At 48.8% G+C, this 22460-nt stretch overlaps 25 non-coding genes across 25 annotated transcripts; all 25 read right to left on the bottom strand.

Annotated features, from left to right (window-relative positions):
- Positions 1-9273: 9273 nt before the first annotated feature.
- On the bottom strand, positions 9274-9346 carry trnak-cuu (transfer RNA lysine (anticodon CUU)). Its single transcript has one exon. It is a non-coding gene; the product is annotated as a tRNA-Lys (tRNA).
- Positions 9347-10031: 685 nt separating this feature from the next.
- Positions 10032-10105, bottom strand: trnan-guu (transfer RNA asparagine (anticodon GUU)). The gene has a single exon. It is a non-coding gene; the product is annotated as a tRNA-Asn (tRNA).
- Positions 10106-10254: 149 nt separating this feature from the next.
- Positions 10255-10327, bottom strand: trnak-cuu (transfer RNA lysine (anticodon CUU)). The gene has a single exon. It is a non-coding gene; the product is annotated as a tRNA-Lys (tRNA).
- A 770-nt stretch (positions 10328-11097) lies between these two features.
- trnan-guu (transfer RNA asparagine (anticodon GUU)) lies at positions 11098-11171 on the bottom strand. The gene has a single exon. It is a non-coding gene; the product is annotated as a tRNA-Asn (tRNA).
- A 149-nt stretch (positions 11172-11320) lies between these two features.
- trnak-cuu (transfer RNA lysine (anticodon CUU)) lies at positions 11321-11393 on the bottom strand. The gene has a single exon. It is a non-coding gene; the product is annotated as a tRNA-Lys (tRNA).
- A 685-nt stretch (positions 11394-12078) lies between these two features.
- trnan-guu (transfer RNA asparagine (anticodon GUU)) lies at positions 12079-12152 on the bottom strand. The gene has a single exon. It is a non-coding gene; the product is annotated as a tRNA-Asn (tRNA).
- A 149-nt stretch (positions 12153-12301) lies between these two features.
- Positions 12302-12374, bottom strand: trnak-cuu (transfer RNA lysine (anticodon CUU)). Its single transcript has one exon. It is a non-coding gene; the product is annotated as a tRNA-Lys (tRNA).
- A 770-nt stretch (positions 12375-13144) lies between these two features.
- Positions 13145-13218, bottom strand: trnan-guu (transfer RNA asparagine (anticodon GUU)). Its single transcript has one exon. It is a non-coding gene; the product is annotated as a tRNA-Asn (tRNA).
- A 149-nt stretch (positions 13219-13367) lies between these two features.
- trnak-cuu (transfer RNA lysine (anticodon CUU)) lies at positions 13368-13440 on the bottom strand. Its single transcript has one exon. It is a non-coding gene; the product is annotated as a tRNA-Lys (tRNA).
- Positions 13441-14125: 685 nt separating this feature from the next.
- Positions 14126-14199, bottom strand: trnan-guu (transfer RNA asparagine (anticodon GUU)). The gene has a single exon. It is a non-coding gene; the product is annotated as a tRNA-Asn (tRNA).
- Positions 14200-14348: 149 nt separating this feature from the next.
- trnak-cuu (transfer RNA lysine (anticodon CUU)) lies at positions 14349-14421 on the bottom strand. The gene has a single exon. It is a non-coding gene; the product is annotated as a tRNA-Lys (tRNA).
- A 770-nt stretch (positions 14422-15191) lies between these two features.
- Positions 15192-15265, bottom strand: trnan-guu (transfer RNA asparagine (anticodon GUU)). Its single transcript has one exon. It is a non-coding gene; the product is annotated as a tRNA-Asn (tRNA).
- Positions 15266-15414: 149 nt separating this feature from the next.
- trnak-cuu (transfer RNA lysine (anticodon CUU)) lies at positions 15415-15487 on the bottom strand. Its single transcript has one exon. It is a non-coding gene; the product is annotated as a tRNA-Lys (tRNA).
- A 770-nt stretch (positions 15488-16257) lies between these two features.
- On the bottom strand, positions 16258-16331 carry trnad-guc (transfer RNA aspartic acid (anticodon GUC)). The gene has a single exon. It is a non-coding gene; the product is annotated as a tRNA-Asp (tRNA).
- Positions 16332-16480: 149 nt separating this feature from the next.
- trnak-cuu (transfer RNA lysine (anticodon CUU)) lies at positions 16481-16553 on the bottom strand. The gene has a single exon. It is a non-coding gene; the product is annotated as a tRNA-Lys (tRNA).
- A 685-nt stretch (positions 16554-17238) lies between these two features.
- trnan-guu (transfer RNA asparagine (anticodon GUU)) lies at positions 17239-17312 on the bottom strand. The gene has a single exon. It is a non-coding gene; the product is annotated as a tRNA-Asn (tRNA).
- A 149-nt stretch (positions 17313-17461) lies between these two features.
- Positions 17462-17534, bottom strand: trnak-cuu (transfer RNA lysine (anticodon CUU)). The gene has a single exon. It is a non-coding gene; the product is annotated as a tRNA-Lys (tRNA).
- Positions 17535-18340: 806 nt separating this feature from the next.
- Positions 18341-18414, bottom strand: trnan-guu (transfer RNA asparagine (anticodon GUU)). Its single transcript has one exon. It is a non-coding gene; the product is annotated as a tRNA-Asn (tRNA).
- Positions 18415-18563: 149 nt separating this feature from the next.
- Positions 18564-18636, bottom strand: trnak-cuu (transfer RNA lysine (anticodon CUU)). Its single transcript has one exon. It is a non-coding gene; the product is annotated as a tRNA-Lys (tRNA).
- A 770-nt stretch (positions 18637-19406) lies between these two features.
- Positions 19407-19480, bottom strand: trnan-guu (transfer RNA asparagine (anticodon GUU)). Its single transcript has one exon. It is a non-coding gene; the product is annotated as a tRNA-Asn (tRNA).
- Positions 19481-19629: 149 nt separating this feature from the next.
- Positions 19630-19702, bottom strand: trnak-cuu (transfer RNA lysine (anticodon CUU)). The gene has a single exon. It is a non-coding gene; the product is annotated as a tRNA-Lys (tRNA).
- A 685-nt stretch (positions 19703-20387) lies between these two features.
- Positions 20388-20461, bottom strand: trnan-guu (transfer RNA asparagine (anticodon GUU)). The gene has a single exon. It is a non-coding gene; the product is annotated as a tRNA-Asn (tRNA).
- Positions 20462-20610: 149 nt separating this feature from the next.
- On the bottom strand, positions 20611-20683 carry trnak-cuu (transfer RNA lysine (anticodon CUU)). Its single transcript has one exon. It is a non-coding gene; the product is annotated as a tRNA-Lys (tRNA).
- Positions 20684-21471: 788 nt separating this feature from the next.
- Positions 21472-21545, bottom strand: trnan-guu (transfer RNA asparagine (anticodon GUU)). The gene has a single exon. It is a non-coding gene; the product is annotated as a tRNA-Asn (tRNA).
- Positions 21546-21694: 149 nt separating this feature from the next.
- On the bottom strand, positions 21695-21767 carry trnak-cuu (transfer RNA lysine (anticodon CUU)). Its single transcript has one exon. It is a non-coding gene; the product is annotated as a tRNA-Lys (tRNA).
- Between the last annotated feature and the right edge of the window lie 693 nt (positions 21768-22460).

The raw sequence follows: 22460 nt of genomic DNA, 5'->3' as shown, positions 1-22460 counted from the left end.
TCATCCAGCACGAATCCAAATGTTTCCATGTTCCTGATGTATCTGGATTCTAAAATATTATTTATTATATAGTGTTTGTACTTTTATCTACATAAAACATCATCCTTCAAATCAGCTGTATCAGCTCAGTGAGGCGTGGTCACGCTGAACGCAACATGTTGTACAACGGAGCAGTCTAACTTTTAAAAAATTTTTCTTTAACTCTATTTTATTTTGTTAATGTACAGGCTTTAATAAAGCAAAATGATGTTGTGTCAGCGTGATGGTCATGCCAAAGCTGATTGGTTATAGAAGCAAGACATTATTAAAAGCTGTCTGCACTTTTGTTTTCCTTTTTGAAAACTTGTCACAAAAAAGTGTCACAATGACACAATGGAAAAGCACACTTTTTCTTTAGTTTCGAAACTTTGGAAAGTGTCACAATGACACAATGAAAAAGCACACTTTTTCCTTAGTTGCGAAACTTTGGAAAGTGTCACAATGACACAATGAAAAAGCACACTTTTTCTTTCGTTTAATTAATCTTTCAATATGATTTAGGCTAAGTGAAATATATGTAGTGTACAGTAGGTGGACAGCATAATTGGGCATTACCGCTGCGGCGGTAACTGTAATTCAGTTGTGTGTTAAAATAATTCGTGAAACTACCGCCAGGTGGTGCAAAGGGAATGATTGAGATAAAAGAAGGTAGTAAAACAACAATAACATTATGATATAACATAGTAACATAAAAAAACATAAATTTTTTTACAATTTGTTAATTTCAAAATGTAGGATAGTCTTATGCTACAGTCTACTAAACAAAAATTAAAAGAAGACCTTTACACAAAGGATCATATGCATGCTATTTTTATTAAAGAGTAAATAAATATAAGCACTATGTACATATATATAAGCTAAATGTTTTTATTTCGGTTCATTCTTGGTTTAAAAAAAATCTTCAGGTTCAATATGCAGAGTGAAATGGAAACAGTCCAGCATTTAACAATAATTAGTATTAACTCTGTAATTATTCTTGATTTTTCAAACTACCAGCCTATTTACCTCATGAATACTAGTTAGACTTCAAATGGGCAACATCGTGAATATGGAAACGTTTGTATTTCTCCCGAATGAGAAAGCCCAACCTTGCCTTATGCTTAGCTTTAAATTATTATTGGCTTGGGCCCTCTTGTTCTCCTAAGAATTATTAGGGCTCAACCCCAAAGGGCGAGAGGCCTATTGGATTATTAGGGCTCAAGCCTGGAGGTTTAGGGTTTAGTATTCATATTTTTCTTCAAAGTTTTGGGGGCTTTTTGGGCCCTCAACATGCTCAAAAGCTCTTGAAAATTTGCGCACACCTTGGAATCTGTGGCCTTTAGCAGCCCGCAGAGGCTGAAACCTGGGCGTGGCACGGCTGTAGAGCCGCCTCCTGGAACACAGTCAGAAATGTTGATGTATAGCTCACACATACTTGCACATATTAATATGAAACTCAGTACAAATATAGATCTTATTGTGCCGAACAATTTTCGTATTGCATGTCATAGGCTCCGCCCAACAGGAAGTCAGCTATTTAGAGTTATGTAAAAAGCGCATGAGAAATAGGACGTGTCTAATAACATCCACATACACTATCTGAGTTTGATCAAACTTCACCGGTTTGTTCGTTGTTTGATGACGATCACATATATGTGACTATTAGGAGTCAAAGTTATAGCGCCACCCACTGGCAGCAGGAAGTGTGTCTTTTTCCAAAAAATTTTTGAATTAAGCATCTTATTTTTACTCGATTTGCTTCCAACTTCATCAGAATAATGTCAAAACATAGCCAATATAAATCGGCTGGGGAAATATTGATCTCTAAAAATATTCTTGCCGTGGCAACATGTCAAACTGAATTGATTCTCAGGTGATTTTGAGGCATATAACATGCTTAGAATTTCATCAAACTCAGAACACATATCAGTATTAATGATAGCTAGATAGTGGCAAAAGTTCATAAAAGGGTGTGAAGGAGGCACTCTATAGCACCACCTTTTGTCAAAAGTGTGTGGGGGGGGGGGGTAATTTTAGCTACAGACACCAAACTCAGTACATATATTGGTCTTATCAAGAAGGACAACTTTCTAATTTACTGACATCAGCTACAACCAACAAGTTGTTGGCTATTTTGACTTGAATATGGATTTTTGGGAAAATTCAGCTGTGAATTAATGCATACAGCTCAGAGGAGAAGTACACTTGACACACCAAACTTTGTCTACATGTGGCAAAAACATTTAAGGAACTTAAATTGTGAATGGATTTTGGGTAGCTTGAATGGTTTTGCCGTGGTGATTTTTTGAAATGACCATAAAAAGGGAATCATTAATTGTATTGTATTTTTAAATGGCAGCTTCCAAACACGTCAAAGCATTTTTTCATACAGGTGAAAAAGTAATTCTGAGGAAATATGCATAGTTTCATGACTTTACAACACTGTATGGATAACAGAAAATTAAAATACTGTCAGACATCTCATCTCACTCTGTCCCTCTGTTGGAGTATTTGTTCTGAGGCTTCCATTGTCTGAGAGAAATGGCACCCCTACAGGCGCTTATTCCCGGACTGAAAGGGAGGAGACTCTCTAGTTCCACTTTTAAATTGGTTAAAAATACAAATAAATACTTAGATTTAATTCACATTGAAAAGCTAAACCAACATATCTGATTATTACCGGTTCAGGGCTCATTAATAATTGATGTGTGGTCAGTGATACGTGAGAAAGAGGAGATATGAATCACCGCTCTGAGCACGAGCGTGTGGAACGACGAGCTCAGAAAAAAACGAGTTTATTCTTGTTTTATAGCTATTAAAAATAAAATATTACAGCGATATCACACAATTCACCAATTAGAACACACCAAGAGTTAAATTTGGATGTTTTTGAACTGTTTGTGTGAAAATTAAATATTTGCGGCTGCCTATCTGAAATCACCACCTCCTATCAGCGCGTACAGTTTCACAAGCTCAAAACAAATTTATTCTTGTTTAAGAGCTTTTTAAAATAGAATATTACCACAAATGCACATAATACACCCATTTAAACACAACAAGAGCTAAATGCAGGTGTTTTGTGACCCGTTTAAGTGTGAAAGACTGGCTGTCACGGTTGGTAAACCGTGATCTCTGGGTTTTGCACTTTGTGGTGAAGTCTGTGTGTTTCGCGTCTGCACTGATTAGTCATCTCCGTTAATTGGCATCAGCAGCAGCTGTCAGTCATTACTCTTCCTATATATAATGGCTTGTCTCACGTCTTGTGTTTGTGAGAGCGTTGTTTCATGTCAGTAACTGTGCTTTGCTTTTGTGTTGTTCTGCATCTGGATGTCCGTGTCTTCCCCCGGAACCTCATCGCAACCATCACAAGCATCACCACTTACCTTCGGCTCAATTCCCCGCAGTTCCTGTGCCACCCTCTACTGCTGCCAACTCACCACCACCATCTGGAGAGAACACTGTCAGTCCCGTCGACGACCACGAACCCATGCAGGTGGGTAGAGCTCAGCTGTCCCGGAGGGAGAGAGACCGGCGGAGGTCCCAAGGACTGTGTTTATACTGCTGAGGCTCAAGACATCCCATATTTTCCTGCCCGGTAAAAGAGCCAGCCTGAAGGTTTAAGGTCTGAAGTCATTCAGTGGGGTCACTGCTCTAACGTTTATATCCAAATTTTGGAAAGAATTTTGTCCAAGCGTCAGTTAGCTTGTCTTCGGGTTATCATCCCCAAAGTAACGGGCAGTCTGAGCGAGCCAACCAAGATTTAGAGAGGACGTTGCGATGTTTGGTCTCCAAGAATCCTTCTTCCTGGTGACAACAACTCTCTATGGTGGAGTATGCTCACAATTCGTTACCAGTGTCAGCCACCGGCCTCTCTCCGCTCCAGTGCCACTTAGGTTACCAGCCATCTGCACTGATTAGTTTGTGGGCATCTCCGTTAATTGTTATCAGCAGCAGCTGTCACTCATTAATCTCCCTCTATATAATGGCTTGTCTCACATCTTGTGTTTGTGAGAGCGTTGTTTCATGTCAGTAACTGTGCTTTGCTTTTGTGTTGTTCTGCGTCTGCATGTCCGTGTCTTCCCCCGGAACCTCATCCACTCATCGCAACCATCACAAGCATCACCACTTATCTTTGGCTTGATTCCCCACAGCTCCTGTGCCACCCACTCCTGCTGCCAACTCCCCACCACCATCTGGATTCCTCACCTCCTTCCACCATTTTGGATTATCATCTTCCCAGCATTTTTTGTGTTCTAGTTTGTTTTGTTTTTTTCTTTAATTTAAACCTTGTTCATACTCTCACTTGTTTCCAGCTTCTCCTTCACCCAGTCGTCACACTGGCAGAATAACCTATATCTCTCGAGGTGACTACCTCTTGAAGCTCATCAAGAGAATGCCAAGAGTGTGCAAAGCAGTAATCAAAGCAAAAGGTGGTTACTTTGAAGAACCTAGAATATGACATATTTTCAGTTGTTTCTCACTTTTTTTGTTATGTATATAATTCCATATATAATTCATAGTTTTGATGCCTTCAGTGTAAATCTACAATTTTCATTGTCATGAAAATAAAGAAAACTCTTTGAATGAGAAGGTGTGTCCAAACAATTGGTCTGTACTGTATATATATATATTAATCGTGGGCATAGATTCATTTTTTAAATCTAGATTAATCTCTGATCTGGAAATTAATGTGATCTGGAAATTAGATTAAAATGGCTCATTCGAATTCTGCCGAAGGCATTCAGAATATGTGTGTTACCCAAATAAAATTGACAAACAGTAAGTCTTTACTCGATGGCGCCGCGCATGGCTGCTTCAGTGCTTGGCTCTCCAGTGTTTGTACTGTTTTTGTTCGTTTTTCCTGTTTTTTGTTTAACAAACACTATCAGTTTCACCAGGGATGAAATTATTCAGACGTTTTACTGAACGTTGTTATTGGAGGAGCGGCGGCGCTGATCAAACGCTTCAGGACGCGCAGACGGGGGAAAGGAGCGGGAGCGCTCGTCAGACTCAGGAAGCGCGGATTTCGAACGCTGTTGCCTAGCATCCATCTGGCAAATCTCCGCTCTCTACCTAACAAAACAGACGAACTCCTTCTGCTCTCTCGGACAAATAAGGATTTCTCTCACTCTGCTGCTCTGTGTTTCACGGAAACCTGGCTGAATGACGCCATACCGGACAGTGCGCTCCATCTGCCGGGCTTTCAGCTGCTCAGAGCGGATCGCGAATCAGAATCCATGGGGAAATCGCGCGGCGGCGGGACATGCTTTTACATCAATGAGCGGTGGTGTAGAGATGTAACTGTGTTAAAGAAAATGTGCTGTCCTGATCTAGAAATGCAGTTTGTCAACTGCAAGCCGTTCTATTCGCCGCGGGAGATTCACTCGTTCATTCTGGTTAGTGTTTACATCCATCCGCAAGCGCACGTGAGCTCAGCTTTACAGAAACTTGCTGATCAGATCACAGAGACAGAACAACAACACCCGGACTCTGTTTTAATCATTCTGGGGGACTTTAATAAAGCCAATCTCTCCCGTGAACTGCCAAAATACAGACAGCATGTTACATGTCCCACCAGAGACAGTAATATATTGGATCACTGCTACACCACAATAAAGGACGCATATCACTCTGTTCCACGAGCAGCTTTGGGAAATTCTGATCACTGTCTGATTCATCTTATACCATCCTACAAACAGAAACTTAAATCTGCTAAACCTGTAGTAAGGACTGTGAAGAGATGGACCAGCGAAACGGAGCAGGATTTACAATCTTGTTTTGACCTCACTGATTGGAGTGTTTTTGAAGCTGCTACCACCGATCTGGACGAACTCACAGAGACTGTAACATCCTATATTAGTTTCTGTGAGGATGTTTGCATTCCTACCAGGACTTATTTAACATTCAACAACGATAAGCCATGGTTTACAGTAAAACTCAGACATCTTCGTCAGGCCAAAGAGGATGCCTACAGAAATGGGGACAGGGTCTTGTACAATCAGGCCAGGAACACACTGAACAAAGAGATCAGAGCGGCTAAAAAGACCTACGCTAAAAAGTTGGAAGACCAGTTTTCTTCCAACGACTCAACTTCAGTTTGGAGAGGACTGAGGGCCATCACAAACTACAAGACACCATCCCCTTGCACTGAGGCTAATCAACGGCTTGCTAACGACCTGAATGAGTTTTATTGCAGATTTGAAACCCCCAACACCCATTCTGACCATCTCCCTGCACAACCATTAACACCTCCTGCAATCCCCCGTTCCACACCTACTGCTCTTCAAATCTGTGAAGATGATGTGCGCCAGGTCTTCAAGAAGAACAAAAGAAGAAAAGCACCAGGCCCAGATGGTGTTACACCAGCCTGTCTGAAAATCTGTGCTGACCAGCTGGCCCCCATCTTTTCACAGATCTTCAACAGATCCCTGGAGTTGTGTGAAGTACCTTCCTGCTTCAAACGCTCCACCATCATCCCCATCCCAAAGAAACCCAAGATAACAGGACTTAACGACTACAGACCTGTGGCTCTAACGTCTGTCGTCATGAAGTCGTTTGAAAAACTGGTTCTGGGTTATCTGAAGGACATCACTGGACCCTTACTGGACCCCCTGCAGTTTGCCTACCGAGCAAACAGGTCCGTGGATGATGCAATCAACATAGGATTGCACTTCATCCTGCAACATCTGGACAAAACAGGGACTTATGTGAGGATCCTGTTTGTGGACTTTAGTTCAGCTTTCAACACCATCATCCCAACAACCCTCCAGACCAAACTGACCCAGCTCTCTGTTCCTAGCTCTATCTGTCAGTGGATCACCAGCTTTCTGACAGATAGGCAACAGTTAGTTAAACTGGGGAAATTCACATCAAACAGCTGCTCCACCAACACTGGCGCCCCTCAGGGATGTGTTCTCTCCCCTCTGCTCTTCTCCCTTTACACCAACGACTGCACCTCTAAAGACCCCTCTGTCAAGCTCCTGAAGTTTGCAGATGACACTACAGTCATCGGCCTCATCCAGGACGGTGATGAGTCTGCTTACAGACAAGAGGTTGAGCAGCTGGCTGTCTGGTGCAGTCTTAACAACCTGGAGCTGAACACGCCCAAAACAGTGGAGATGATCGTGGACTTCAGGAGAAACCCCCCTGCACTTTCCCCACTCACCATCATGAACAGCCCTGTGACTGCAGTGGAGTCATTCAGATTCCTGGGAACCACCATCTCTCAGGACCTGAAGTGGGACAATCACATTGACTCCATTGTAAAAAAGGCCCAACAAAGGTTGTATTTCCTTCGCCAGCTGAGGAAGTTTAACTTGCCACAGGAGCTGCTGAAACAGTTCTACTCAGCCGTCATTGAGTCTGTACTGTGTACTTCTATAACTGTCTGGTTTGGCTCAGCAACAAAATCGGACATCAGAAGACTACAGAGAACTGTTCGGACTGCTGAAAGGATTATTGGTGCTCCCCTGCCCACCCTTCAAGAACTGTATACATCCAGAGTGAGGAAAAGGGCTCATAAAATCACTCTGGATCCCTCACATCCAAGTCACCCCATTTTTGAACCTTTGCCATCTGGCCGGCGTCTCAGAGCCACAAATACCAGAACAGCAAGGCACAAAAAAAGTTTCTTCCCCCAGGCAATCTACCTCATGAACAGTTAAATGTTCCCCACTTATGCTTATGCAAACAAAAGTGCAACATCCTTATATTTATTTGTTACCCCTCCATCCTAGTACATCCCTGCATCTTTTTCAATCCTATCCCATTATCATTTATAGCACAATTGTTTATACACCTATTTATTTGGCTACCTTTTTTTTTTTTTTTTTTTTTGTCTGTGTGTTGGTGTCTCTGTGTACTGGAAGCTTATGTCACTAAAACAAATTCCTTGTATGCGCAAACATACTTGGCAATAAAGCTCTTTCTGATTCTGATTCTGATTTGAGAAGGGGTTTATCAAGCTAGGTGGTGCATTAGAAAAGGGGCTCCTCTCCTGTTTCCAAAATGCATCACAAAGTGCTTGAAAAAGCTGTAAACTAATTCCGCATTGCACAAGGTGCAAACAACATTACGCCTGTTTCACACCAATGTTTAACTTTTTTCAAGTTTGTAGGTGTCAAGGTATAGAAACCAAATAATTAAAAGTAAAATAGCACTGGATAGTCTTCAATGTAAAAATGAAATCTACAATCAAACCTACATTTATTCAGACACCTTCAACATTTCTTACATTATTACAGTTTTGCTATACATATAAAAAATTATATCTGGTGTCGGAATACTTTTTGGTTTGACTGTTAAAACTAAGTAATTCAGTCAAGAGCAGTGAATGATTTTCATTTTCTTGGATTAACATTACAGCAACCAGTAGCTAAATTAGGGGCTGGTGGATATTTTGACATGTTTTGTATGTATTTGTCGGCACAAGAGCAAAAATGAGCAAATTCGATGTTCAAGTGTTTTGAGATGCCTTTCTCTTCGCAGAAGAGAGCTCGGTTCAGTGTCGCTGTCCGTGATACGCTGCTCTCTCTCTCGTGCACACCGAACACAGCACGCGCCCCGATAAGGGTCTCGCCTAACCCTAACTGTTGCTGGGGAATACAGATTGAACGAGCAGAGCTCTTGTCCAACAGCCTGAAAGGCTACTAGTTCAGCCAACTCATCAAACGTTCCAGGTATGGAGTTCTGTCCCGCTGTGTGAATACAGTTTGCAAACTCTGACAGCATGTGATTGGAAAGCCAATTTGGTGGCATTTTGTGGCGCTCCAAGAGGGAGATTTGATCAGGACCTCCCTGGACCACACAGGCCTCCACCACCCGGAAAACAAAACACCAACACTCCGCGTACACGCCACAGCAAACTTGAGCTGACGCAAACATTCACTCAGCACCCTTTGTCTTCTTTTAACACTAGACGACTCGCAAAGCTGTTCACTCTCAAAAGGGGCTACGGACGCTGCTCCACGCATGCGTCAGCAGACACGTTTACTAAATTCTGCGCTTGCCGACATGGCTGCGAAAAGCTTCCTTCGTCCCTGGGTGGGCTCGACCCCGATCCTTTCGGTTAACAGCCGAACGCGCTAGCCTATTGCGCCACAGAGACTGACGGTGCATGCTCCTATGGGTAACGGTCAAAAAAGAACTCGAAGCTGGGAGCGTCTCACAGGACGGCTGCAGCACTGGTCCTGCGTCAGCAAATTGAGGTCAAGAGAACGACACCCATTGGGAGGGGCCAGAGAGAGCCAAAGGACACTCCCAACGTGGGGCTCGAACCCACGACCCTGAGATTAAGAGTCTCATGCTCTACCGACTGAGCTAGCCGGGCTGCGGTGGTCGAAAGATCAAGGCTGACCGCTGTTTTGATAAGTGCCAAACATTTCATGCGCAAAACGGAGCCTCGCTTCCAACACAGGCTTGACGAAACATCTCACGGGTAAGGTTTGACTTAAGCCTAGCGGTAGGTTTAGAGCAGTGGCGTCCCAACTCGATCCTGGAGGTTCCTTGTCCTGCCGAGTTTGGATCCAAGCACAAAGAAACACACCTGAAGCTGTGTGTTGCAGGCAGGTCTGATGGAGCTGGCTGGACCGAAACTCTACCTGACAGGGGCCCTCCAGGACAGAGTTTGGACACCCCTGGCTTAGACTGTTCTCTGTTTGTTTTAGCCACGCCTGTTGCTGGGGAATAAAGATTGCAAACTTCGACAGCATATGATTGGAAAGCCATTTTGGTGGCATTTTGTGGCGCTCCAAGAGGGAGATTTGATCAGGACCTCCCTGGACCACACAGGCCTCCACCACCCGGAAAACAAAACACCAACACTCCGCGTAAACGCCACAGCAAACTTGAGCTGACGCAAACATTCACTCAGCACCCTTTGTCTTCTTTTAACACTAGACGACTCGCAAAGCTGTTCACTCTCAAAAGCGGCTACGGACGCTGCTCCACGCATGCGTCAGCAGACACGTTTACTAAATTCTGCGCTTGCCGACATGGCTGCGAAAAGCTTCCTTCGTCCCTGGGTGGGCTCGAACCACCATCCTTTCGGTTAACAGCCGAACGCGCTAGCCTATTGCGCCACAGAGACTGACGGTGCATGATCCTATGGGTAACGGTCAAAAAAGAATTCGAAGCTGGGAGCGTCTCACAGGAAGGCAGCAGCACTGGTCCTGCGTCAGCAAATTGAGGTCAAGAGAACGACACCCGTTGGGAGGGGCCAGAGAGAGCCAAAGGACACGCCCAACGTGGGGCTCGAACCCACGACCCTGAGATTAAGAGTCTCATGCTCTACCGACTGAGCTAGCCGGGCTGCGGTGGTCGAAAGATCAAGGCTGACCGCTGTTTTGATAAGTGCCAAACATTTCATGCGCAAAACGGAGCCTCGCTTCCAACACAGGCTTGACGAAACATCTCACGGGTAAGGTTGGACTTAAGCCTAGCGGTAGGTTTAGAGCAGTGGCGTCCCAACTCGATCCTGGAGGTTCCTTGTCCTGCCGAGTTTGGATCCATGCACAAAGAAACACACCTGAAGCTGTGTGTTGCAGGCAGGTCTGATGGAGCTGGCTGGAGCGAAACTCTACCTGACAGGGGCCCTCCAGGACAGAGTTTGGACACCCCTGGCTTAGACTGTTCTCTGTTTGTTTTAGCCACGCCTGTTGCTGGGGAATACAGATTGAACGAGCAGAGCTCTTGTCCAACAGCCTGAAAGGCTACTAGTTCAGCCAACTCATCAAACGTTCCAGGTATGGAGTTCTGTCCCGCTGTGTGAATACAGTTTGCAAACTCCGACAGCATGTGATTGGAAAGCCAATTTGGTGGCATTTTGTGGCGCTCCAAGAGGGAGATTTGATCAGGACCTCCCTGGACCACAAAGGCCTCCACCACCCGGAAAACAAAACACGAACACTCCGCGTACACGCCACAGCAAACTTGAGCTGACGCAAACATTCACTCAGCACCCTTTGTCTTCTTTTAACACTAGACGGCTCGCAAAGCTGTTCACTCTCAAAAGGGGCTACGGACGCTGCTCCACGCATGCTAAATTCTGCGCTTGCCGACATGGCTGCGAAAAGCTTCCTTCGTCCCTGGGTGGGCTCGAACCACCATCCTTTCGGTTAACAGCCGAACGCGCTAGCCTATTGCGCCACAGAGACTGAAGGTGCATGCTCCTATGGGTAACGGTCAAAAAAGAATTCGAAGCTGGGAGCGTCTCACAGGACGGCTGCAGCACTGGTCCTGTGGCAGCAAATTGAGGTCAAGAGAACGACACCCGTTGGGAGGGGCCAGAGAGAGCCAAAGGACACGCCCAACATGGGGCTCGAACCCACGACCCTGAGATTAAGAGTCTCATGCTCTACCGACTGAGCTAGCCGGGCTGCGGTGGTCAAAAGATCAAGGCTGACCGCTGTTTTGATAAGTGCCAAACATTTCATGCGCAAAACGGAGCCTCGCTTTCAACACAGGCTTGACGAAACATCTCACGGGTAAGGTTTGACTTAAGCCTAGCGGTAGGTTTAGAGCAGTGGCGTCCCAACTCGATCCTGGAGGTTCCTTGTCCTGCCGAGTTTGGATCCAAGCACAAAGAAACACACCTGAAGCTGTGTGTTGCAGGCAGGTCTGATGGAGCTGGCTGGACCGAAACTCTACCTGACAGGGGCCCTCCAGGACAGAGTTTGGACACCCCTGGCTTAGACTGTTCTCTGTTTGTTTTAGCCACGCCTGTTGCTGGGGAATACAGATTGCAAACTCCGACAGCATATGATTGGAAAGCCATTTTGGTGGCATTTTGTGGCGCTCCAAGAGGGAGATTTGATCAGGACCTCCCTGGACCACACAGGCCTCCACCACCCGGAAAACAAAACACCAACACTCCGCGTAAACGCCACAGCAAACTTGAGCTGACGCAAACATTCACTCAGCACCCTTTGTCTTCTTTTAACACTAGACGACTCGCAAAGCTGTTCACTCTCAAAAGCGGCTACGGACGCTGCTCCACGCATGCGTCAGCAGACACCTTTACTAAATTCTGCGCTTGCCGACATGGCTGCGAAAAGCTTCCTTCGTCCCTGGGTGGGCTCGAACCACCATCCTTTCGGTTAACAGCCGAATGCGCTAGCCTATTGCGCCACAGAGACTGACGGTGCATGCTCCTATGGGTAACGGTCAAAAAAGAATTCAAAGCTGGGAGCGTCTCACAGGAAGGCAGCAGCACTGGTCCTGCGTCAGCAAATTGAGGTCAAGAGAACGACACCCGTTGGGAGGGGCCAGAGAGAGCCAAAGGACACGCCCAACGTGGGGCTCGAACCCACGACCCTGAGATTAAGAGTCTCATGCTCTACCGACTGAGCTAGCCGGACTGCGGTGGTCGAAAGATCAAGGCTGACCGCTGTTTTGATAAGTGCCAAACATTTCATGCGCAAAACGGAGCCTCGCTTCCAACACAGGCTTGACGAAATATCTCACGGGTAAGGTTGGACTTAAGCCTAGCGGTAGGTTTAGAGCAGTGGCGTCCCAACTCGATCCTGGAGGTTCCTTGTCCTGCCGAGTTTGGATCCATGCACAAAGAAACACACCTGAAGCTGTGTGTTGCAGGCAGGTCTGATGGAGCTGGCTGGAGCGAAACTCTACCTGACAGGGGCCCTCCAGGACAGAGTTTGGACACCCCTGGCTTAGACTGTTCTCTGTTTGTTTTAGCCACGCCTGTTGCTGGGGAATACAGATTGAACGAGCAGAGCTCTTGTCCAACAGCCTGAAAGGCTACTAGTTCAGCCAACTCATCAAACGTTCCAGGTATGGAGTTCTGTCCCGCTGTGTGAATACAGTTTGCAAACTCCGACAGCATGTGATTGGAAAGCCAATTTGGTGGCATTTTGTGGCGCTCCAAGAGGGAGATTTGATCAGGACCTCCCTGGACCACACAGGCCTCCACCACCCGGAAAACAAAACACGAACACTCCTCGTACACAACACAGCAAACTTGAGCTGACGCAAACATTCACTCAGCACCCTTTGTCTTCTTTTAACACTAGACGGCTCGCAAAGCTGTTCACTCTCAAAAGGGGCTACGGACGCTGCTCCACGCATGCTAAATTCTGCGCTTGCCGACATGGCTGCGAAAAGCTTCCTTCGTCCCTGGGTGGGCTCGAACCACCATCCTTTCGGTTAACAGCCAAACGCGCTAGCCTATTGCGCCACAGAGACTGACGGTGCATGCTGCTATGGGTAACGGTCAAAAAAGAATTCGAAGCTGGGAGCGTCTCACAGGACGGCTGCAGCACTGGTCCTGCGTCAGCAAATTGAGGTCAGGAGAACGACACCCGTTGGGAGGGGCCAGAGAGAGCCAAAGGACACGCCCAACGTGGGACTCGAACCCACGACCCTGAGATTAAGAGTCTCATGCTCTACCGACTGAGCTAGCCGGGCTGCGGTGGTCAAAAAATCAAGGCTGACCGCTGTTTTGATAAGTGCCAAACATTTCATGCGCAAAACGGAGCCTCGCTTTCAACACAGGCTTGACGAAACATCTCACGGGTAAGGTTTGACTTAAGCCTAGCGGTAGGTTTAGAGCAGTGGCGTCCCAACTCGATCCTGGAGGTTCCTTGTCCTGCCGAGTTTGGATCCAAGCACAAAGAAACACACCTGAAGCTGTGTGTTGCAGGCAGGTCTGATGGAGCTGGCTGGACCGAAACTCTACCTGACAGGGGCCCTCCAGGACAGAGTTTGGACACCCCTGGCTTAGACTGTTCTCTGTTTGTTTTAGCCACGCCTGTTGCTGGGGAATACAGATTGCAAACTCCGACAGCATATGATTGGAAAGCCATTTTGGTGGCATTTTGTGGCGCTCCAAGAGGGAGATTTGATCAGGACCTCCCTGGACCACACAGGCCTCCACCACCCGGAAAACAAAACACCAACACTCCGCGTAAACGCCACAGCAAACTTGAGCTGACGCAAACATTCACTCAGCACCCTTTGTCTTCTTTTAACACTAGACGACTCGCAAAGCTGTTCACTCTCAAAAGCGGCTACGGACGCTGCTCCACGCATGGGTCAGCAGACACGTTTACTAAATTCTGCGTTTGCCGACATGGCTGCGAAAAGCTTCCTTCGTCCCTGGGTGGGCTCGAACCACCATCCTTTCGGTTAACAGCCGAACGCGCTAGCCTATTGCGCCACAGAGACTGACGGTGCATGATCCTATGGGTAACGGTCAAAAAAGAATTCGAAGCTGGGAGCGTCTCACAGGACGGCTGCAGCACTGGTCCTACGTCAGCAAATTGAGGTCAAGAGAACGACACCCGTTGGGAGGGGCCAGAGAGAGCCAAAGGACACGCCCAACGTGGGGCTCGAACCCACGACCCTGAGATTAAGAGTCTCATGTTCTACCGACTGAGCTAGCCGGGCTGCGGTGGTCGAAAGATCATGGCTGACCGCTGTTTTGATAAGTGCCAAACATTTCATGCGCAAAACGGAGCCTCGCTTCCAACACAGGCTTGACGAAACATCTCACGGGTAAGGTTGGACTTAAGCCTAGCGGTAGGTTTAGAGCAGTGGCGTCCCAACTCGATCCTGGAGGTTCCTTGTCCTGCCGAGTTTGGATCCATGCACAAAGAAACACACCTGAAGCTGTGTGTTGCAGGCAGGTCTGATGGAGCTGGCTGGAGCGAAACTCTACCTGACAGGGGCCCTCCAGGACAGAGTTTGGACACCCCTGGCTTAGACTGTTCTCTGTTTGTTTTAGCCACGCCTGTTGCTGGGGAATACAGATTGAACGAGCAGAGCTCTTGTCCAACAGCCTGAAAGGCTACTAGTTCAGCCAACTCATCAAACGTTCCAGGTATGGAGTTCTGTCCCGCTGTGTGAATACAGTTTGCAAACTCCGACAGCATGTGATTGGAAAGCCAATTTGGTGGCATTTTGTGGCGCTCCAAGAGGGAGATTTGATCAGGACCTCCCTGGACCACACAGGCCTCCACCACCCGGAAAACAAAACACGAACACTCCGCGTGCACGCCACAGCAAACTTGAGCTGACGCAAACATTCACTCAGCACCCTTTGTCTTCTTTTAACACTAGACGGCTCGCAAAGCTGTTCACTCTCAAAAGGGGCTACGGACGCTGCTCCACGCATGCTAAATTCTGCGCTTGCCGACATGGCTGCGAAAAGCTTCCTTCGTCCCTGGGTGGGCTCGAACCACCATCCTTTCGGTTAACAGCCGAACGCGCTAGCCTATTGCGCCACAGAGACTGACGGTGCATGCTCCATTGGGTAACGGGCAAAAAAGAATTCGAAGCTGGGAGCGTCTCACAGGACGGATGCAGCACTGGTCCTGCGTCAGCAAATTGAGGTCAAGAGAACGACACCCATTGGGAGGGGCCAGAGAGAGCCAAATGACATGCCCAACGTGGGGCTCGAACCCACGACCCTGAGATTAAGAGTCTCATGCTCTACCGACTGAGCTAGCCGGGCTGCGGTGGTCGAAAGATCAAGGCTGACCGCTGTTTTGATAAGTGCCAAACATTTCATGCGCAAAACGGAGCCTCGCTTCCAACACAGGCTTGACGAAACATCTCACGGGTAAGGTTGGACTTAAGCCTAGCGGTAGGTTTAGAGCAGTGGCGTCCCAACTCGATCCTGGAGGTTCCTTGTCCTGCCGAGTTTGGATCCATGCACAAAGAAACACACCTGAAGCTGTGTGTTGCAGGCAGGTCTGATGGAGCTGGCTGGACCGAAACTCTACCTGACAGGAGCCCTCCAGGACAGAGTTTGGACACCCCTGGCTTAGACTGTTCTCTGTTTGTTTTAGCCACGCCTGTTGCTGGGGAATACAGATTGAACGAGCAGAGCTCTTGTCCAACAGCCTGAAAGGCTACTAGTTCAGCCAACTCATCAAACGTTCCAGGTATGGAGTTCTGTCCCGCTGTGTGAATACAGTTTGCAAACTCCGACAGCATGTGATTGGAAAGCCAATTTGGTGGCATTTTGTGGCGCTCCAAGAGGGAGATTTGATCAGGACCTCCCTGGACCACACAGGCCTCCACCACCCGGAAAACAAAACACGAACACTCCGCGTACACGCCACAGCAAACTTGAGCTGACGCAAACATTCACTCAGCACCCTTTGTCTTCTTTTAACACTAGACGGCTCACAAAGCTGTTCACTCTCAAAAGGGGCTACGGACGCTGCTCCATGCATGCTAAATTCTGCGCTTGCCGACATGGCTGCGAAAAGCTTCCTTCGTCCCTGGGTGGGCTCGAACCACCATCCTTTCGGTTGACAGCCGAACGCGCTAGCCTATTGCGCCACAGAGACTGACGGTGCATGCTCCTATGGGTAACGGTCAAAAAAGAATTCGAAGCTGGGAGCGTCTCACAGGACGGCTGCAGCACTGGTCCTGCGTCAGCAAATTGAGGTCAGGAGAACGACACCCGTTGGGAGGGGCCAGAGAGAGCCAAAGGACACGCCCAACGTGGGGCTCGAACCCACGACCCTGAGATTAAGAGTCTCATGCTCTACCGACTGAGCTAGCCGGGCTGCGGTGGTCAAAAAATCAAGGCTGACCGCTGTTTTGATAAGTGCCAAACATTTCATGCGCAAAACGGAGCCTCGCTTCCAACACAGGCTTGACGAAACATCTCACGGGTAAGGTTTGACTTAAGCCTAGCGGTAGGTTTAGAGCAGTGGCGTCCCAACTCGATCCTGGAGGTTCCTTGTCCTGCCGAGTTTGGATCCAAGCACAAAGAAACACACCTGAAGCTGTGTGTTGCAGGCAGGTCTGATGGAGCTGGCTGGACCGAAACTCTACCTGACAGGGGCCCTCCAGGACAGAGTTTGGACACCCCTGGCTTAAACTGTTCTCTGTTTGTTTTAGCCACGCCTGTTGCTGGGGAATACAGATTGCAAACTTCGACAGCATATGATTGGAAAGCCATTTTGGTGGCATTTTGTGGCGCTCCAAGAGGGAGATTTGATCAGGACCTCCCTGGACCACACAGGCCTCCACCACCCGGAAAACAAAACACCAACACTCCGCGTAAACGCCACAGCAAACTTGAGCTGACGCAAACATTCACTCAGCACCCTTTGTCTTCTTTTAACACTAGACGACTCGCAAAGCTGTTCACTCTCAAAAGCGGCTACGGACGCTGCTCCACGCATGCGTCAGCAGACACGTTTACTAAATTCTGCGCTTGCCGACATGGCTGCGAAAAGCTTCCTTCGTCCCTGGGTGGGCTCGAACCACCATCCTTTCGGTTAACAGCCGAACGCGCTAGCCTATTGCGCCACAGAGACTGACGGTGCATGATCCTATGGGTAACGGTCAAAAAAGAATTCGAAGCTTGGAGCGTCTCACAGTACGGCTGCAGCACTGGTCCTGCGTCAGCAAATTGAGGTCAAGAGAACGACACCCGTTGGGAGGGGCCAGAGAGAGCCAAAGGACACGCCCAACGTGGGGCTCGAACCCACGACCCTGAGATTAAGAGTCTCATGTTCTACCGACTGAGCTGGCCGGGCTGCGGTGGTTGAAAGATCATGGCTGACCGCTGTTTTGATAAGTGCCAAACATTTCATGCGCAAAACGGAGCCTCGCTTCCAACACAGGAACATCGTGTCCGGGTAAGTTGACGAAACATCTCACGGGTAAGGTTGGACTTAAGCCTAGCGGTAGGTTTAGAGCAGTGGCGTCCCAACTCGATCCTGGAGGTTCCTTGTCCTGCCGAGTTTGGATCCATGCACAAAGAAACACACCTGAAGCTGTGTGTTGCAGGCAGGTCTGATGGAGCTGGCTGGAGCGAAACTCTACCTGACAGGGGCCCTCCAGGACAGAGTTTGGACACCCCTGGCTTAGACTGTTCTCTGTTAGTTTTAGCCACGCCTGTTGCTGGGGAATACAGATTGAACGAGCAGAGCTCTTGTCCAACAGCCTGAAAGGCTACTAGTTCAGCCAACTCATCAAACGTTCCAGGTATGGAGTTCTGTCCCGCTGTGTGAATACAGTTTGCAAACTCCGACAGCATGTGATTGGAAAGCCAATTTGGTGGCATTTTGTGGCGCTCCAAGAGGGAGATTTGATCAGGACCTCCCTGGACCACACAGGCCTCCACCACCCGGAAAACAAAACACGAACACTCCGCGTGCACGCCACTGCAAACTTGAGCTGACGCAAACATTCACTCAGCACCCTTTGTCTTCTTTTAACACTAGACGACTCGCAAAGCTGTTCACTCTCAAAAGCGGCTACGGACGCTGCTCCACGCATGGGTCAGCAGACACGTTTACTAAATTCTGCGCTTGCCGACATGGCTGCGAAAAGCTTCATTCGTCCCTGGGTGGGCTCGAACCACCATCCTTTCGGTTAACAGCCGAACGCGCTAGCCTATTGCGCCACAGAGACTGACGGTGCATGATCCTATGGGTAACGGTCAAAAAAGAATTCGAAGCTGGGAGCGTCTCACAGGACGGCTGCAGCACTGGTCCTACGTCAGCAAATTGAGGTCAAGAGAACGACACCCGTTGGGAGGGGCCAGAGAGAGCCAAATGACACGCCCAACGTGGGGCTCGAACCCACGACCCTGAGATTAAGAGTCTCATGCTCTACCGACTGAGCTAGCCGGTCTGCGGTGGTCGAAAGATCAAGGCTGACCGCTGTTTTGATAAGTGCCAAACATTTCATGCGCAAAACGGAGCCTCGCTTCCAACACAGGCTTGACGAAACATCTCACGGGTAAGGTTGGACTTAAGCCTAGCGGTAGGTTTAGAGCAGTGGCGTCCCAACTCGATCCTGGAGGTTCCTTGTCCTGCCGAGTTTGGATCCATGCACAAAGAAACACACCTGAAGCTGTGTGTTGCAGGCAGGTCTGATGGAGCTGGCTGGACCGAAACTCTACCTGACAGGAGCCCTCCAGGACAGAGTTTGGACACCCCTGGCTTAGACTGTTCTCTGTTTGTTTTAGCCACGCCTGTTGCTGGGGAATACAGATTGAACGAGCAGAGCTCTTGTCCAACAGCCTGAAAGGCTACTAGTTCAGCCAACTCATCAAACGTTCCAGGTATGGAGTTCTGTCCCGCTGTGTGAATACAGTTTGCAAACTCCGACAGCATGTGATTGGAAAGCCAATTTGGTGGCATTTTGTGGCGCTCCAAGAGGGAGATTTGATCAGGACCTCCCTGGACCACACAGGCCTCCACCACCCGGAAAACAAAACACGAACACTCCGCGTACACGCCACAGCAAACTTGAGCTGACGCAAACATTCACTCAGCACCCTTTGTCTTCTTTTAACACTAGACGGCTCACAAAGCTGTTCACTCTCAAAAGGGGCTACGGACGCTGCTCCATGCATGCTAAATTCTGCGCTTGCCGACATGGCTGCGAAAAGCTTCCTTCGTCCCTGGGTGGGCTCGAACCACCATCCTTTCGGTTAACAGCCGAACGCGCTAGCCTATTGCGCCACAGAGACTGACGGTGCATGCTCCTATGGGTAACGGTCAAAAAAGAATTCGAAGCTGGGAGCGTCTCACAGGACGGCTGCAGCACTGGTCCTGCGTCAGCAAATTGAGGTCAGGAGAACGACACCCGTTGGGAGGGGCCAGAGAGAGCCAAAGGACACGCCCAACGTGGGGCTCGAACCCACGACCCTGAGATTAAGAGTCTCATGCTCTACCGACTGAGCTAGCCGGGCTGCGGTGGTCAAAAAATCAAGGCTGACCGCTGTTTTGATAAGTGCCAAACATTTCATGCGCAAAACGGAGCCTCGCTTCCAACACAGGCTTGACGAAACATCTCACGGGTAAGGTTTGACTTAAGCCTAGCGGTAGGTTTAGAGCAGTGGCGTCCCAACTCGATCCTGGAGGTTCCTTGTCCTGCCGAGTTTGGATCCAAGCACAAAGAAACACACCTGAAGCTGTGTGTTGCAGGCAGGTCTGATGGAGCTGGCTGGACCGAAACTCTACCTGACAGGGGCCCTCCAGGACAGAGTTTGGACACCCCTGGCTTAAACTGTTCTCTGTTTGTTTTAGCCACGCCTGTTGCTGGGGAATACAGATTGCAAACTTCGACAGCATATGATTGGAAAGCCATTTTGGTGGCATTTTGTGGCGCTCCAAGAGGGAGATTTGATCAGGACCTCCCTGGACCACACAGGCCTCCACCACCCGGAAAACAAAACACCAACACTCCGCGTAAACGCCACAGCAAACTTGAGCTGACGCAAACATTCACTCAGCACCCTTTGTCTTCTTTTAACACTAGACGACTCGCAAAGCTGTTCACTCTCAAAAGCGGCTACGGACGCTGCTCCACGCATGCGTCAGCAGACACGTTTACTAAATTCTGCGCTTGCCGACATGGCTGCGAAAAGCTTCCTTCGTCCCTGGGTGGGTTTGAACCACCATCCTTTCGGTTAACAGCCGAACGCGCTAGCCTATTGCGCCACAGAGACTGACGGTGCATGATCCTATGGGTAACGGTCAAAAAAGAATTCGAAGCTTGGAGCGTCTCACAGTACGGCTGCAGCACTGGTCCTGCGTCAGCAAATTGAGGTCAAGAGAACGACACCCGTTGGGAGGGGCCAGAGAGAGCCAAAGGACACGCCCAACGTGGGGCTCGAACCCACGACCCTGAGATTAAGAGTCTCATGTTCTACCGACTGAGCTGGCCGGGCTGCGGTGGTCGAAAGATCATGGCTGACCGCTGTTTTGATAAGTGCCAAACATTTCATGCGCAAAACGGAGCCTCGCTTCCAACACAGGAACATCGTGTCCGGGTAAGTTGACGAAACATCTCACGGGTAAGGTTGGACTTAAGCCTAGCGGTAGGTTTAGAGCAGTGGCGTCCCAACTCGATCCTGGAGGTTCCTTGTCCTGCCGAGTTTGGATCCATGCACAAAGAAACACACCTGAAGCTGTGTGTTGCAGGCAGGTCTGATGGAGCTGGCTGGAGCGAAACTCTACCTGACAGGGGCCCTCCAGGACAGAGTTTGGACACCCCTGGCTTAGACTGTTCTCTGTTAGTTTTAGCCACGCCTGTTGCTGGGGAATACAGATTGAACGAGCAGAGCTCTTGTCCAACAGCCTGAAAGGCTACTAGTTCAGCCAACTCATCAAACGTTCCAGGTATGGAGTTCTGTCCCGCTGTGTGAATACAGTTTGCAAACTCCGACAGCATGTGATTGGAAAGCCAATTTGGTGGCATTTTGTGGCGCTCCAAGAGGGAGATTTGATCAGGACCTCCCTGGACCACACAGGCCTCCACCACCCGGAAAACAAAACACGAACACTCCGCGTGCACGCCACTGCAAACTTGAGCTGACGCAAACATTCACTCAGCACCCTTTGTCTTCTTTTAACACTAGACGGCTCGCAAAGCTGTTCACTCTCAAAAGGGGCTACGGACGCTGCTCCACGCATGCTAAATTCTGCGCTTGCCGACATGGCTGCGAAAAGCTTCCTTCGTCCCTGGGTGGGCTCGAACCACCATCCTTTCGGTTAACAGCCGAACGCGCTAGCCTATTGCGTCACAGAGACTGACGGTGAATGCTCCTATGGGTAACGGTCAAAAAAGAATTCAAAGCTGGGAGCGTCTCACAGGACGGCAGCAGCACTGGTCCTGCGTCAGCAAATTGAGGTCAAGAGAACGACACCCGTTGGGAGGGGCCAGAGAGAGCCAAAGGACACGCCCAACGTGGGGCTCGAACCCACGACCCTGAGATTAAGAGTCTCATGCTCTACCGACTGAGCTAGCCGGGCTGCGGTGGTCGAAAGATCAAGGCTGACCGCTGTTTTGATAAGTGCCAAACATTTCATGCGCAAAACGGAGCCTCGCTTCCAACACAGGCTTGACGAAACATCTCACGGGTAAGGTTGGACTTAAGCCTAGCGGTAGGTTTAGAGCAGTGGCGTCCCAACTCGATCCTGGAGGTTCCTTGTCCTGCCGAGTTTGGATCCATGCACAAAGAAACACACCTGAAGCTGTGTGTTGCAGGCAGGTCTGATGGAGCTGGCTGGAGCGAAACTCTACCTGACAGGGGCCCTCCAGGACAGAGTTTGGACACCCCTGGCTTAGACTGTTCTCTGTTTGTTTTAGCCACGCCTGTTGCTGGGGAATACAGATTGAACGAGCAGAGCTCTTGTCCAACAGCCTGAAAGGCTACTAGTTCAGCCAACTCATCAAACGTTCCAGGTATGGAGTTCTGTCCCGCTGTGTGAATACAGTTTGCAAACTCCGACAGCATGTGATTGGAAAGCCAATTTGGTGGCATTTTGTGGCGCTCCAAGAGGGAGATTTGATCAGGACCTCCCTGGACCACACAGGCCTCCACCACCCGGAAAACAAAACACGAACACTCCGCGTACACGCCACAGCAAACTTGAGCTGACGCAAACATTCACTCAGCACCCTTTGTCTTCTTTTAACACTAGACGGCTCGCAAAGCTGTTCAC

The sequence above is a fragment of the Carassius gibelio genome, chromosome B3 (assembly GCF_023724105.1).
Source record: "Carassius gibelio isolate Cgi1373 ecotype wild population from Czech Republic chromosome B3, carGib1.2-hapl.c, whole genome shotgun sequence".
Taxonomy (NCBI): domain Eukaryota; kingdom Metazoa; phylum Chordata; class Actinopteri; order Cypriniformes; family Cyprinidae; genus Carassius; species Carassius gibelio.
This window is presented reverse-complemented; position numbering and strand designations above follow the sequence as displayed.